Genomic DNA, 13,598 nt, shown 5'->3' with positions numbered 1-13,598 from the left:
CTGTAAGTGGGTATGCTACCATAACTGAAAACATTAACACGTGAAAAATTAAGACACAAAGTGGGCTTTTTATATAGAGATAGTAGCAGGAATATACAAAGTACTGTTTCTGCACTTCTGTAAGCATTTATTAACTTACTTTTTCTTCATCAGATATGTCTAATGCTTCCTCTTTTTGAATCTCAGAATCCCAGTGGGACAGGAAGCATATAGAGCTCTGTTGTGGTCTTCAGGTCTGTAGCGTACCCTTCTACACATTCCTTAGTATGTTTGCCTGTTAACTGAACTAACTATATTGCATGTAAACATTTTTTCTGAAAAATGTATACCTTTTTATGACTTTTTTTTTTTTTCTTAAGGGGGGGCTGGTACAAAACAGGAATTACAAATAATCAGAAAATGGTCCTGAACAAACAGTTAATTTCTTCTACTCTTTCATCCCTCTTTTCCCATGTCAGGTTTAGCTAGAAAATTAGTTGAATACTGGTAGCCTTATCTTTTGCTGAGTTTAGTATTGGTTTCTTTACTATGACAGAATAAACAGTGTTTTGTGGATTTTTTTAAGTAAATATGAATTGAATTGGATATAAGAATGGTCACCATTAGAAAAATGTTACTTTTAAAGATAGAATTAAGACTCTTATTTATTCAAACTATATTCCTCATCTCCTTTGATCAAATTTTGTTATAAGAATCAGTTACAGATACAGCACTATATTTCAGACCTCTGAAAACTGTCTTTTTCTTTCCTATCACTGCTGACAGAGCTGTAGCGACAGTTTATATTGAAAATTTTTGCTTCCTTTGCCTATTCTTTTTGTTTTTCAAATAATTTCCTTGTTTCATGTGTTCATTTTTATACTGGTGCAAGGTATACATCATTGTGTAAATTTCTGTAACCTGCAGCAAAACTGCAGACTTATCTCTACGGCTTATGGAATAATGCAGAACATCCTTTTAATTCCTTTAAGCATAACAGTATCCTTATAACTTCTCGACTTCAAGAGTCAGAGACATTGGCTTCCAGAATTTTGTCTTTTCTGTTAATATTCTTTCCATATTCAGAGTAGACTAAAACCTGCTAGCTATCTTGTCAGCTAACCTGACTAGTTAGACTTCATTCAGCTGTAGTCATGAATGATTTTCAGCCATACTCAGAATTTCTGTTTTCAGGTCGATTATTTGTTTATTATTTCCATGAGATATGACACTGAGAATGCAAAGTATTTTAATTTCTTTTCTTGCTTTACAAAACAGTAAAAAGCAACATTCATTTATGCTCAAACAACTGGAGCATCACAGATCAATAAATTATTTACTGAGGTTGTTTGAGGGTATTATACCATAAATAGCAGCAACAAAAATACAGATCGAAATTACAACAACCCTTTTTTGTAGTATGTGCCGTCACAGTTGAAGAAATCATACCTTTGGGGAAGACTTCCTTCCTAATTCTTACATTTTTTCCTTGCAAGTGTAAAGGAAAAAATATCTTGGGAAAGATTGTGTGTATTTTCTAATGTTCACTAAGGACATGTTACCTTCCCAGCATTCAACTCAGGACTTTTGCCTATGTAAACTTTGGATTTATATGCACTTGACAAGGTTGCTATTTTAATCACTATGGGTTTATTACTCAGGACCATCCAAACTCCACGCATTTCAGTAACTCATAACACATAGCATATAAACAGTTTTAATAGATGCAGAATGCTTGCTAATCAAATACTAATTTTGTATCTGTGAGCTGAGCAAAGAGGTAAGTAGTAAAGAGACACTAATGTTGACATGGGAGTGGACTAATAGGCCTTCTCCATCTTTAAATGTTACAGTGCGATTTTATGATTTTTTCCCATGGTTTTAAAATCAATAACAATTGTATTAAAGACAATAATGCTCTTCAAAAGCAAACTAAAGAAAAGGGAAGATCTTTACAGTTCTGGTGTGATTGGTTCATATTTTGTAGAAGAGTATCAGCTGGAGAATTTAACCTAATTTTTTAAGAATGACAATACTGTTTGTAAACTTAAGCCATTCCCCTTTGGACTGCAACACCTTGCAGTATCTCAGAAAAATAATAATAATAAAAAAAAAAAGCCATTGTAATTGTTTCTTATAGTTCCTTAGAAGTTTCTTGCATGGTGTAAAAGAAAATAATATATCCTCAGTAGTTTTTCCTGTAGTCACACAGATCCACTTAGATTAATTAGAATCATTTGCCCAAAACAATCCATGGAAGAAACCCATCAACTTTAAAATGAGTTATTAAAAAATGAAGGCCTTTTGGCAAATACAGCTTCTTCTGCCATATTGACCATTATAATTTTGACACTGTTGTCAGTTAATTCATTTGAAAATTGTAAAATTAACCTGTAAAAGCAGCACTGGAGTAATTGTTGTAACGTAGAAACGATATTGGCAAATGCTGAGATTAGAATAAAATTGTAGCATAGAGATGGAATTTTTCTAGCTGCTACCTATTTTAATTAAAGTAATTATAATTATGTGATTTTAGAACATCATAACACAGCAACCCTGGAATTAATCTGTAGTGCATAAGGGGTGGTATATTACATCAAAAAGAAAGTGGCATTTGTTTTTCTTTCCTAAATTAAGTGTCTGGATGTGAGACATTGCTACATCAGAAAAATTTAGAGGCAAATTTTAAACAAGTATTTTTTATTTTTTATTTTTATTTCCATTTGCTTACTTTGCTACTCAGTCTTTGTTATTATAGGAACTATCAGTGTTGAGAAGCACAAATGGGAATAATGGAAAAAAGCATACTGTATTTTATCTTCGATGTTGTTTTTTGGAAAAAGTTTTTTCTTTGCATTACTTGACTGCATTCCCCAAAAATTAAACTCAAATGAATTCGATGCATAGCTTTGAAGCTTTGACTGTATCCATTTTTTTCTTTCTTTCTCCCTTCCCCCCTCCCCCCCTCCCTCCCTTCCTTCCCTCCTTCCTGCCCTCCCTCCTTCCCTCCTTCCTTCCCTCCCTTCTCTCTCTCTCTCCCTCTCTCTTTTCCCTGAAGTTTTAAAAATCACTTCTTTGATTAATTTACTTTTGAGGAATATATTTAACAGTGATCATTCTGGAAGTAGCATGTGATGATACCTAATTACCAGGAATTAAAGGAGAAAAATGAGTTTTCCACAGTATTCTTCACTGATGAACATTGATAGAACCTAAATTATAGTCTAACAAACTATATGTAGGCAGAGGTTTATCTATGTATTTATTATATAGCAGAAATATGTATTAACTCTGTCATTAGAAGCATTTCATTTGCTGCATATTTTAGACACTTGATGCAGAAGCACGTCCATAATTGCGCAACATTATCCTCTTACTTCTCCTGAGATCAGGCTAAGTCATTATTTTTAATATATATGTCAGTCAGAAGCAGAATAATAGAGGATTATGTTTATGGGTTAACCATGCTGTTATACAAAAGAGTGGTTTTGTTTTACTTCAGTCCTCTCCTTTCATGTTTAAACAGACTAGTTTCTATTTCTACTAAAAATACCAGAACAATCAGTGCCCACTGTCACTCCCACCCAGAGGGGGCCAAGCCTCATTTCTTAGTGTCAGATGAACGTACTACCACACTTTCTGTGAATTCTGCTCCCATAAATTTGAATTTTGTCTTCACAGTTAAACAGAGGACACTGTGTAATGTGTAATGTCTCCCCCCCCCCCCCCCCCCCCAACTGAGAAGGCAAAGGACCTGTAAAGGTTTTCTCCCTTTGGCAAGCACTCTTTTAAAGTGTTTCAGCAATTACTTAATGTACTGAAAACAGCAGCAATGATGCAATATAGAGCTACTGAGCCCAGGAAATGGTGACCCTATAAAATGTATAACATTAATTTATAAGATCTAAAGATAAGCAAGTCACTCACCTCTCAGATAGGAACCTTTAGGAAACTGGAAATTATTTTGTTGCATAATATAATGTTGGGTCTGCAAATATATCAAAGGTATTTAAATTAAAAGAAATCACATATACTAGTCAATACTAGTAGGCAATTAAAAATTTAAAAGAAGAAGTACAGCAGGTATGGTTTAGGGTGACCATTAATATTTTAGTTAAGAGATGGTATTACTGAATTAAGACACACTGTGATACAGGAGCATATCTTCTGTCTTTTTGGAAAAAAAAATATATTGTTCTTTATGAGGGTCTTTTGAGATTCTTTCAGATTTATTCTAATGTGAGCCAAGTGAGGAATGGTGTTATGTCTCGTTTATGGTTATGTTTTGCAAAGGATAAGGCACACAGAAATTGTATAATCTTATAGTGCCCTAACTAAATATTAATGTGAAGCTGAAGTTCTCTTATATGATGCACAATAGGGCTATTAAATGACAAAGGAATTTTTAGGCACTGTGAGCAACAATAAAACCTTGAGCCCTGAGTTAAGCCTGAAGCAAGAGCACTTAGAGTAAATGCAGAGACCAAGATGTCTCATTCTAGGATCCAAAAAGCTGGAGGTACTCTGAACTGGAAGCAGCCTGAACAAGTAAAGAGGAAATATTTGGAACAAAGCTGTCAGAAAACACCATTCTGCTATAACTTTCTGCTTTTTATGACTCTCTTTACACAGTAAACATATGCTGATAAGACAATTCGGACAAAAAAAAAAGTAATTACCTATACTTAAACCCTCATCAAGTGCATTATTGTTCATGACCAAATTTATAATTTATTGTCCAGGAATCATCAGTGATGTAATTTTAAGTGGAAAATACGCCATTAGCAAAACATTTCTAGATTTTTTTTTTAATAGAACTTTCATATTCGTAGGAGAACTTATAGTCCAAACTAAGAGAAAACACTAGAAGGAGAAAAAAAGTGCACTTTGAAAATAAGTAAACAATTTTTTTCTTGTTTACATCTGTTACATGAGTAAAGAAAAGAGGAACTTGTATATTGACTTTCCCAATTCCCTGGTAAATACCTAGGATGCAATAGGGATTTAATCAGGTAAACTCTCAAACACAAGTTTGTGGCTCTTGACTTTAAATTTAGATTTACTTTTTTTTTTTTTTTTTTTTTTTTTTTAATACAGATTAATATTTATTTGCAAACCTGAAAAATATCATTGACTGAGGAGGATGTTTCTCACCCAGGACTAAATAGCACAGTTTGAAATATGCTACAGGCTTTATAGAACAAATCAGACATGGTTCCTGTCTGGAGAAGCATACAGTCTAATTTTAGACATGACAGAACAAGTGAGCACAACAAATCATGGGGGAGGGTGGGAGCTGAAGAGGGTCACGCTAAGGAGATTACATGGTTACTTAGGTTCATTTCATGCATATCTTGATAGTATCACTATTTCATTTGTATATAAGATTTCTAAAGCTTCTGTAAATATTCCAGAAGTAGCTGGAGAGGCAGCAGAAAGACAAGAGGAAGAAATGTGTATGAGATTTAACAGAAATGAAATGAGTAATAAAGGGAGTCATTCTGTTTAGAAAATAATGATCTATATTTGTGTACAGGCTCTTTTTTTTGCCTTTTTTTGTTTGTTTAAGCGACCTTCAGGCAACTAAAGGACATTTAGATGATGATTTTAGACTGGGTATCTAAACATTGTTCTACTGAATAATTCCAGAAAAACTATGCTAGTAAGCACTTAAAACTTACTATTTGAATATTTACTTGGATGGAGCATGGGAAGGTCCTTCATGCTGTAAGAGGGAAGTGCTGAAACCATTGATCAGAACTCAGGTCTCACCTCCCAAGGGAGTGCTGCCATTATGGGGAAGGAAGCCAGTTCTATGTTATGGTGTGTTAACTGGGCAAATGCTCACCCAGTCACTCACTCATCCTCCTCCACAGTAGGGCAAGGGGAGAAAATAGGTAGAAAAAGCTCATGGATTTAGATAAAGACTGGGAGTTTGCTTACCTGTTATTGTAGCAGGCTAAAACACAGTGATGAGAAAACAAACAAAAAAAACCACTAAAACAACACCTTTTCTCCTCCCTTTCCCAAGCTCAACTTCACTACAGATTCCTCTACCCATCCTGTGTAGTGGACGGAGGATGGGCAGCTGTTTATGGTCAGTACACAGCTGTTTCTTTCTTTGCTGCTTCTACCTCAGGCTTTTCCTCTGCTGTAGTGTGGGCTCTCCCACAGGCTTCAGTCCCTCAGGAAATAAGTCTGCCCCACTCTTGGTTCTCTCTTTTTTCATGGTATTTTTTGCCCTTTCTTAAGCACGCTTTCTCCTAGGTGCCACCACCTTGGCTTCAGGGCCCAGCTGTGCTCTGCAGTGGGGCTGTTGGAGCCAGCTGGAACCGTTGGGGCCGGCATGGGGCAGCCGCGGTCTCTTCCCACAGAGGAGCCCTCCAGCTGCCCATTTACCCTCTCACCAGCAACCACCAAAAAACTTGCTGTGTATGCCCAATACATATATATATATATTTTAATTTCATATCTTCCTTACCTACCTGTTGCATGTATGTTGGCCAAGGTTCCATGCTAGGGGCTTCTATCCATCCTAGGTTTTCACCTGTGAGAGAGGTGCCCTCCTGAACTTTAGAAACAGTGGATTCAAAACTGCTGAAGCCTAGGGGGGTCTGGAATCCAAAAGTCTCTTAACTGGATGAATGTTTTAGTCATTACAGATGTTTGACAAAGGTTTCCTCTTCCATTAGGCACTGGGCTTAGCGGAAGGATTAGCACTGTGGATCAGAGGCCTGTACTATACCTGAGTCAGGCATCTGCTGAGGAGGCTCAGGCACCTGGTGCTAAATGTTTTATGTTATATGGTTGTGAGCTGAGGAGAGCTACTCTTCAAGATTAGTTTGGAAATCGTGAGGAGAGGATGTGCAAGTTTAGGGTGCTTCTGCAGGCAGAATAAGATACGTTTCCAGAAAAAAAGTGTTTAGGCCAGACACAGGGCCAGGAATCTGAACAGTTCAGAAGGTGTGGGCTGGTAGACTGTAATGCATACATATATATATATATATTTTTGGATGTCCTTTTGCTGTTTTTCTTTGCACTATATACTCTGAAAATCCATCTTGGCTTAGCAAGCTAGAGCATGCAGTTTGCTTCTTCCATTACCTTACTGCCAGTAGCACCAGATATAAAATACAAATATGGAAAAAAGTGAAAAGAGGAAAGACAGAGAGAGAGTGAGCAACCACCTAGAGCTGGTGGTGAGTAGCAGCCAGCCAGCCAGTGAAACTGTTCTGCAGTATCTCAGGTTTTGCAGAATCTTTCCAATTCTACCTCACCAAAGACAGGGATATCTAAAGAGGTTCAGGAGTGCATAGACAGTGAGATTAATTTTTGTTTCTTCTACATCACCTCTTCCTGAGATACCTTTGGCTTCAGCCATTCTCCTTTTCCTGCCTCCTTCTGGTCTCATCCTTGCTTTCAAAAAGCGGTGGAATTAGTACTACTTACTTTCAGTTTGTATTGTAGAAATTGTTTTTCTTTTGAATTGTTTTGAATCCTCAATCAGATTTTTAAACTCAAGCTAAGAAAGAATACTTTGATTGCCTGGGTATTCAAAGGTCTTTCTAGACAAGTAGGTAAGAAACCTGTATTAAGTAGTTAGTTTATTTTTTCTATATACTCAGGGGAAACCCTGTTTGGGTAAGTAATAATCATGCTTTCTGGTGAAGTAGTAAGAATATTATTTAAGAAGCTTGTTTTAGGCTGTTCAGAAGAAAAATGCAAATAAAAGCTATAGTAAGTAAAATAACTCATTATACCCAATTGTGTATTTCTGTCTAGATATAGGAATAAAAAGGAGTGCAAGTGAAGACCTAATGATTTTCAAGTAGGTTAAGAGCACTAAAGAGCAAGTCACAGAAAGTGGAAGATCAAATTGAATGTGTCAGTCTACTCATGTCAATAAAAAGATGACAAAATCTTTTCAAATGCAACAAATAGTGCTTCCTTGAGTTGTGCTTCCAGTACATTAGTCAGGATGGGTTATGACTCTTTATATAAAACCAGTGTTAAACGACCTGTATTGACTCTCTGACCTTGGCAGAATTTACAACAGCTGAGTGGTACTAGATGCTAAATGTTCCCAAGGAACACCCTGTTGCCATGGAATTGTCAGAGCACCACATGCATCATGCTAATCATGCTATCATCTTGCTAATATTCCTAGCTTTATGAAGGCTGCTCTAGAAATCAGCTAGACTCAGATTTCCTTTTTATTCAGGAATCTTCAGTGAGGAAGCCTTCTCTTTCTTCCTTCAGTTTTGTTTGTTAACTGGGCTTAACTTGCAGGCAAACTGTAGAAGACTTCCAAGTCGGTCCTACACACCCCCAGCCTTTTTTCCCTTGTCCTTTTTATTTTTTGACTGTTGTCATGTTATGAATAGCATTGCCTTCCATGCTTACCTCTGATAATAATGCGTCCCTTAATTCTATATTTCTGGGTAACGTTGTGCAGTTCAGATCAACCTCACTTTGTGTTTTCCTAAACTATTAATCTAATATTTCTAGCTCTGATTCCTTTGCCCTACTTCATAGTGTGAATAACATCTTCCAAAGTAGTAACCTCTGTGTTCTAATTAGTGTTGCTTATACATTCTTCTAGATTAATATAAACATTCATTAAAATAGGCTTAAAAATAACCATGGAGCAACTCTTTGGACATCTCCCCTATTACCTTACTTGAGATATCTTAAGAACTATTTAGTCCAAGACACACACACACTTTTTTTTTTTTAAATAAAAACATCAATATATATAGAAGTCAGGATACTTTGACTGTCAGCAAGGTCAATGCTAAAGTTCACATACAGTACAAGATAGTAATAGAAGTCAGGATACTTTGTCAGCAAAGTCAATGCTGAAGTTCACATACAGTACAAGACAGTAATTTTAAATAAGTTTTCTTTAGAGTCTTGACTATCATTAGAGCATTGTATATATATTCTTTTATTGACTGCACTAATGGATGAACTAATGTTTTGAAAGCTCAAGAGTATTTAGGGACTGAAATAAGTATATTTAATAAATTAAGTAATAAGAATTTAACTGGTGCTGCAAAAATAAGGTTGTATATACATCTTTACCTCTATTTCCAAGCTACAGTTATCTTTAAGTACAGTTGTAATATACCATTTGTTTAATGCAGAACAATATTCTAGTTGAGTAGAATTATAGTAAAGCATCCATATCACATTCTGGCTGTTCAGTAAAGAATTTTAGAATATTATACTAATAACTTATCTGACTGTCCATTCTGATGAAGTTAGATCTAAATCAAGCTACTAGGTGTAGTTCTGCACAGAGGTCCTGAAAAATGTTATCTGGAAGAATCATTCTTCCTCTTTGCTCTAGTGAATAGGTGAATGTGTAATTTGCTACAGCTGAGGGTATCTCATGTGAATGCCTTGATATTTTGTTGTGTTCAGCAATATCCAGTATTGAATCAGTATGCTCAGCAGTCCTTGAAGAAGATTGGTTAAGATTCTTCTCATTTCTCAAATTGGGCTCATTAGATGAGCACAAGCCTTACAACTTGTGAAATCTTTGTGCTAAGTGTTCTTCAGTGAAAGCTGTTATCTGCCCAGTTCTTGTTCTGAATCTGCAAAAGAGATGTCTATGTGTATATAAATGGGTAATCATCTTTCCTAGTCCTTATACAAAAATGTAAGAGAATGAAGGAAAAGTATCTGGGTTAATTTGACAGGTCTGAAATAATGATGGAACAGTATAGTATGCACACGGTAGTTGTGTGCTATCTGTCTGTGGCATATATTGCTGAGCTGTGCAGTGTATGCTGGTTTATATATAGTACTGTAGCTAATATTTTTGTAGCACCCTTTTCTCCTGATTGATTTAGATGTTCTTTTTTCAGAAATGTGGTATCCGTGTTGTCTGATTGTAATATGGCCAAAATAAAAATGCAATTTAAATAAATTAAACACAGTTACCAATAAGTAATCTTACTAGTCCTTTAAGTCATACTTGCACTGTTCTTTACAACCAATATTGCCTTCACTTCCCCTGCCTAAAATGACTCATTATTCCACAAGTAAAAGGAAGTATTCTGACTGCATCAGACCAAGAATTCAATGTGCCAAGTTTTACTTTTGTCTTTTAATTTCAAAATATGTTATAGAATACAGGTTTATCTTCGTCTTTCTGTAGTCATTAGGTGACTCCTGTTTGGGACAGAATGGAAGATAGTACTGTGTCTGAAGGAAAGATGAAAAACTGTAAGGCAGTATGTATTTTTAAGCAAGAATTACATTCCAGGGATTATAATAATGGCTGATAACTATGAGATATTTTTGCATTTTTAGTTAAATATTCAGTCTCAACCTGTGATTTAAAGATCCCATTTGTTTTGCTTCGGTGATTCCCATTTAAAAAAAAAAAAAGACAGAAAAAGAAAAAAAAAAGTCTGCACCTCTGCCTGCCCTAAAAAAAAATAAAAAAAAAAAGAGAGAGAGAGAGAGACTGTTTTGGTTTCTTACCGTAAGTTCTCAGTAACGAGCTGGATGTGCATTTATGACAGGACACCTATTTTGGAAATACCTGAAGATAAAACAGAAAACTAAAGTGGTATGTAAATACTAGTAATGGTATGTAAATAGTATGTTCTCAATGGTTGTAACTTAAATTCTGTTTAATACTGCTAGACAGAAACATGTTGGTATGATGAAGAAACAATTGCAAGTGTTATTCCACTAATCCATCCTGCAGCTTCTATGTTTTCTTTTGTAATAAGTTGTATTGCTCTCCAGAAAACAGAGCTTAAATGAAAAATATCTTTAACTCCTGATATTAAAGTCTTTACTAAACATGTCAATTATTTTCCTTTTAAAACAAAATACGATCAGAGAGAAAACAATACTTTTTTGAATTGTGAGCTGCTTAAATTGGTGGAAAGTACACTTTTATACACATATTCGCAGCAGCTTTAAATTGAGTCAATTTGTATAGAATGTGCTAGACCACATCTTTTATGAAAGTACCTGAAAGCAGCAGTGTGTGACGTAATGTAGCGCACCGAGTATAGTTATTGAGCACAAAACTATCTACAGTCTCATTTAAGGTCGTCTATACTGAGCCCCATGTCTGTTTATAAGATTTTATCTTACTTTACAGACTAAAACTGTAGAAACCGCTCTAGTTTATCAGGAATTAGTTATTTGTCTCTTCCTAAGCTTGTCTGAAACTATGGACGCTGAAGGAGAGGAACGAATGGTTGTGCATCAAGTTTTAAGGAAAAGAATCACATAAAGTTACGGCAAGAGAACTTCCTGTACCCAGAGAGTACAAAAATGAGTACTTAAATTAAAAATGGAAGCTGAGAGGCTAGCAGTAGAGTACAGTAGCTGCCAGATCCAAACAGACATAAGACGGACTCCCGTTGAGTTTGAAAGGAAGCATTTTCAGTGTACACAAATGGAAAGTTTATGCCTGAGGAGAGACCTCTTTGTTGATGCTGTCAATATAGATCTTGCTTTATAGGACTAGCAGAGTTTTGTATTGAACTGAACTTTCCAGAATTTTGTAGGCTACAATCATGAGATATTTTGTACTTCCTGCCCTGCGTAACATCTTCTAAAGGACATAGGGAAGCGGTTTTGCTAAAGTTGGTCTCCTTTATGTGCAGTGCACATAAAGAGCACTGAGGGGGTTCCACAACCTGATAGCATAGTAAAAAGTAAAGTCTTCATTTGTACCTTTCATTCATGACCCGTAACTATGTAGCTATGCCAACCATAATGTGGTAAGCCCTTTCATCAAACGATGTTTATGACATAAATGATGTTTATGATGTTCTTTCCGTTTACTCAGAGGCTGATAAATTGATAAATTCAGTATCTGATTATGTAATTATCTGTGCAGGTTTTTCAAAAACAAAACCAACCAAACAAACAAAAAAAACACAAAAGATACTTTATTTTTAAAAATATTTGCTATTCTTATTATTTAACAGGCCTGTGATAACTAGGCTTCAATAGGCCAAAAATGCTTAAATACAGTGTTTAAATAAATTATGATCTGTTTCAGAATCGTAAATGAAACGATGTGATTTTGAAGTAGCTCTTGAGCATTTTAATTTTAATGTCTAATATCATGGAATATCCCTAAAGTAGTATAATATTTGACACAAATTTTCTCTTTCCCAGGGACTGCTTAGATTGCTTTGAAACATTACTTGTAATAGGCAACAGTTTTAGATCAGTTCTAACATTTTAATGAATAGAAGCAAAGAGAAAAATTGTAGCACGGTTTGTTCAAATTCATGTAAAGTCTCTCTCTCTTTTTTTTTTTTTTTTCTCCAAGTATTTCACAAGAAACACCTGAAAATGTTAGAGTTATGTAAAGAGACTCTATCTGAAATTTTAGGATAAATGCCAATAGAGACCAATAAATGAGAAGAGTGTCTGTTAAGAGCTATCAGGGAGATCAATCTTCAAAATTGCATCAGCTCATTTGACTACTGAAGTTTCTTTTTTTTTTTTAATGCTTTTGTTCTTGATTGAGCTAAATTGTTTTATGTTTACATTAGTAGGAGTGTAGTCAGTTAATCAAGGAAAGTGATTATTTCTATAATGCCTTAGATCACATGTAAATTCTGTTAAGCTGCATAGCGTTTTGTACTTTGAAATGAGGGAATTTCCGACATGACAGAAGGGAAAAACAAAAAAACCTAAGTAGGATAATTAAGCTCAGGAACAGGCTGGCCAGAGAAGTTGTGGAAATTTTATCTTTGGTGGTTGTTGAGACCTCACTGGTAAACCTCCTATTCTGAAGTTAGTGGTTGACATTGCCTTGAGCAGGATGCTGAATTATCAAAACTTCTGAGTGAACCTAAATTTATTCTATAATATAATTTACGAATATTTATTCCAGTATGTTCAACAGCATAAAACTTGTACACATGTGCAGTACATACAAAAATAATAAATAGATCAGTAATTTAAGATTCTTACCTCAAAAATTCTCACATCAGACATTAAAATAAAATGGGACAACATTTATCCATAAGAGGCCAGTCTTATTTCCCTCCTTTTTTATTTTATTTTTTTATTTTTTTCTTCCTTATATGTTGTGGACTGAAGAATAAAAAGTAGAGAATTCTAAGACAGTGTCTCAGGCCTGGAATGAGTCTATATTCTTTTTAACTAAAACCAACTTGTGTCAGGATGTTTCTTTTTCTTTTCAAATATGGATCTTTTTTTTTTTTTTTTCTCTTCTAAACAATATTGAAATAATTAAACAAGAAAACAGAATGATAAAGTTATCAATTTATGTTTCTGATTGTCCAGTAAAATTGCAACTACTAAGACTAACATTTGCAGATTTACATTTACTTTAAATCCCTAAAATATGGAAAGTCTTTATCTAGCAAATATTGTCCTGATAAGAGCAATATATTTTCCAATTTCATCTTCAAATATTTTTCAGTAAAAGATTATAAAGATGTGCTTGTTTCATTGAGTGCATGGTTTCCGTGTTTTGTTGGATTGACGACAAATTATGTGAAAGATATTTATCTCTTCAATGAGATGGTAAACTTCCAATATAGTTTTACTACAAAGCAAAAGAAGAATTTAGGTCACAATGGTTAATTAGAACCTAAGCA

General features: G+C 34.9%; 1 protein-coding gene across 8 annotated transcripts in view; it reads left to right on the top strand.

Annotated features, from left to right (window-relative positions):
• GRIK2 (glutamate ionotropic receptor kainate type subunit 2) overlaps positions 1-13,598 on the top strand; it is a 407,268-nt gene that overhangs the window by 301,484 nt on the left and 92,186 nt on the right. The gene's annotated exons all lie outside the window — the stretch shown is intronic.

Source organism: Anser brachyrhynchus, assembly GCF_964034855.1.
Source record: "Anser brachyrhynchus genome assembly, chromosome: 3".
Classification (NCBI taxonomy): Eukaryota; Metazoa; Chordata; class Aves; order Anseriformes; family Anatidae; genus Anser; species Anser brachyrhynchus.
This window is presented reverse-complemented; position numbering and strand designations above follow the sequence as displayed.